This window comes from Belonocnema kinseyi, chromosome 3 (genome assembly GCF_010883055.1).
Source record: "Belonocnema kinseyi isolate 2016_QV_RU_SX_M_011 chromosome 3, B_treatae_v1, whole genome shotgun sequence".
NCBI lineage: Eukaryota > Metazoa > Arthropoda > Insecta > Hymenoptera > Cynipidae > Belonocnema > Belonocnema kinseyi.
In genome coordinates this window covers 157,201,723-157,204,555 of record NC_046659.1, presented here as the reverse complement: position 1 = coordinate 157,204,555, position 2,833 = coordinate 157,201,723, and positions in this window count along the sequence as shown.

Genomic DNA, 2,833 nt, shown 5'->3' with positions numbered 1-2,833 from the left:
ATGAGAAAAATATAAAAGAAAATTATTTTTTTAAAGATAAACTCCAACCGAAAATGGTTCAAACGGCCCTGGCTGCTTATGGTTTGGAGAGTTCTGAAATACTGCAAAGCCATTGCCGGTACCCCCGAGAGAGTCACTATAGGGGGAGTGCAGTGTACGTATAAGTTGAATTTTCAACAAACAAAAAGAAAATTAATTTAAAACCAAAAAGATGCTTTTTTCATAAAAAAGACGATTTTTTAACTGAATAGTTGAGTTTTTAACTAATATGATGCGTCTACATTTACGAAAATGAATTATTAATAAACTAGCTCAACTTTTAACCAATGATGTGAATTTTCAACTAAGAAAAACACGTTTTCACCAACAATGAAACAGTTCAATCTTCAGTTAAAAAACTCATTTTTGTACAAAAAATAATTAAAAAAAGTAGTTAAGAAAGAAACAAAAAAAAGGAAAAGAAAGAAACAAATTTTTTACTAAGAACCAATAAATCTAGTTTTCAACAAAATAGTTACAATTTTCTCCAAAATAGTTCATTTGTCAACCAAAAAATGCATTCTTAAATGAGAAGATTAACTTTGTAGCAAAGAAGACAAATTAAAAAGAAAGCCGGGGTTTTCAACCAAATAGTTCAATTTTCAACTAAGAAAGATGAATCATCGATTAAAAATAGAATAGTAACATTTTTAGTAAAAAATATTAATTCTTAACCAAACCCCCCGTCCCCCAAACAAGTTTTCAATAATATAGATGATCTTTTAACCAACGAAATAAATTTTGTATTAAAATAGATAAATTTTCAATGAAGATTATTATTCTAAAGAAAAAGACCGATTTTTAACAAAATACGTAAATTTGCATCAGATAAAGTTGTTGTCAATCAAATAATTGAATTTTGTTTACAGAAGTAATTGCATTTTTAACCTGAAAAACAAAATTTTCAATCAAATTAATAAATGCAAAGTAGACTTTTTAGTTTGTTAAAACAAACTAAAAAGTCTACACGGCTGTGTGAGTCATTCATGTCTTATATAATTACAATTTAACTTACCTAAGTTCCATTATGATGGATATTGAAGACAAATAAATGCTTTGTTTTAAATCTTGAAGTTAATAATAAAATGCATTTTAAGCACGGATAGGGGTTTGGGGAACAAAAATAAATATTATAAATTAACTTTCAACCCCTATACGTGGTTGAAATGCATTATATTATTAACTGTAGAATTTACTAAATTTACCATTTTTGGAAAATATAAATATAAATAAAAAATCGAATTTTTATTTCATTACAAAAAATATATCTTTTGAAAAAATTGATTGCAGAACAAAAATAAATATTATTAATCCTTTTGTCAATTGAAACATCTTCTTTACAATGATGATACTTGGGTCAATTAAAAAACGATACATTTTGAAAAAAGAGCAAAGATGTATTCTAAGGAAGTCGTTTAACTTTTAACCAAGTAGTTTAATTTTCAACCAAAAAGATGAATTACCTACCGAAATAGAGCAATTTGTCAAAAAAAGGCATTGCCAACCAATAAAAACGAATATTCAAGAAAATAGTTTTTTTTTCAAAACTTTAAATTTTCAACCGAAAAATTACGGTTTTGAGCAAGAAAGTAAGCTTTCTAATAATAAAGGCGAATTTCCAACCACATACATGAATTTGGAAAAAATGTTTCAATTTTTATCCCATGGGTTGAATTTTTAAATAACAATGATAATTTATCAACTAAAAATAGAATAGTTAAATTTTTAGTTGAAAAAGAATTTTTAACCAAACGAAAAAAAAACATTTTCAACATTAAAGATACGTTTTTAAGCCAAGAAATCAATTTACTACCAGTTGAATCTTTAACCTAAAAATGTCTTTTAAGGGTGTAGTCTAGTTGGTAGGCTACAAAAATAGGCTATTTATGCGAATATTTTGTGAGCATGCTATGGAAGATATGAATATCAAAATTAATAGGTATGATTAATAATACCTTTAAATATGAAACAAAAAATTTTTTAATTCATTTTTTCCAAGTTTTGTATACAAAATCCGTATTTGAACGGAACGCAATAATTTGGAGGCAGGTCGGCGGCCACATAATATCTCGGCAACGGCTTATCAAAGACAAAACAATCAAAGTAAATAAAACCCAGGTTGCTGATCAATCTCTCTAGCAATCACCCCAAGCGAAGAACCTCACGAAATCGTTATGTAAGGTTCCCCACTCGGGTCCATTAGTGGCCAGGGTCTTTTGTTTCAGGCGTCATTCACTCTACTGACACTCTTTTTATTAACTATTTGCCGCCATACGAGGGTGGATTGATAAATTTCCGGCCTGACCAAGAAAAACAACGTTTTTAAGAATTTTTTTTTTTATTTCTCAACATAATCTCCTCCAAGGCTGATACATTTCTCATAGCGGTGTTCTAGTCTAGTAATGCCATCTCTATAGAATGATTCGTCAAGCTCCTCAAAATACCCATTTACAGCTTCGATTACTTCTTCATTGTCCGCAAATCCACTGTTTAGACTGTTGTTTGGTTTCAGGAGTGTAGTGGTGAACCCAAGTTTCGTCAACGGTTATGAATCGACGCAAAAATTCGCTTGGATTACGCTTATACAACGTCAAATTGGCGGTAGAAATGTTTTTTCGAATAAATTTTTGGTCCACTGTTAGCAAACGCGGCACCCATCTTGCGCAGAGCTTTTCCATATGCAAATGTCGGACCAAAATATTGTGCACACGTTCATATGACATCTTACAGGTCTCAGCTATCTCACGCACTTTTAATCTGCGGTCTTCCAGCACTATTTGATGGATTTTTTCGA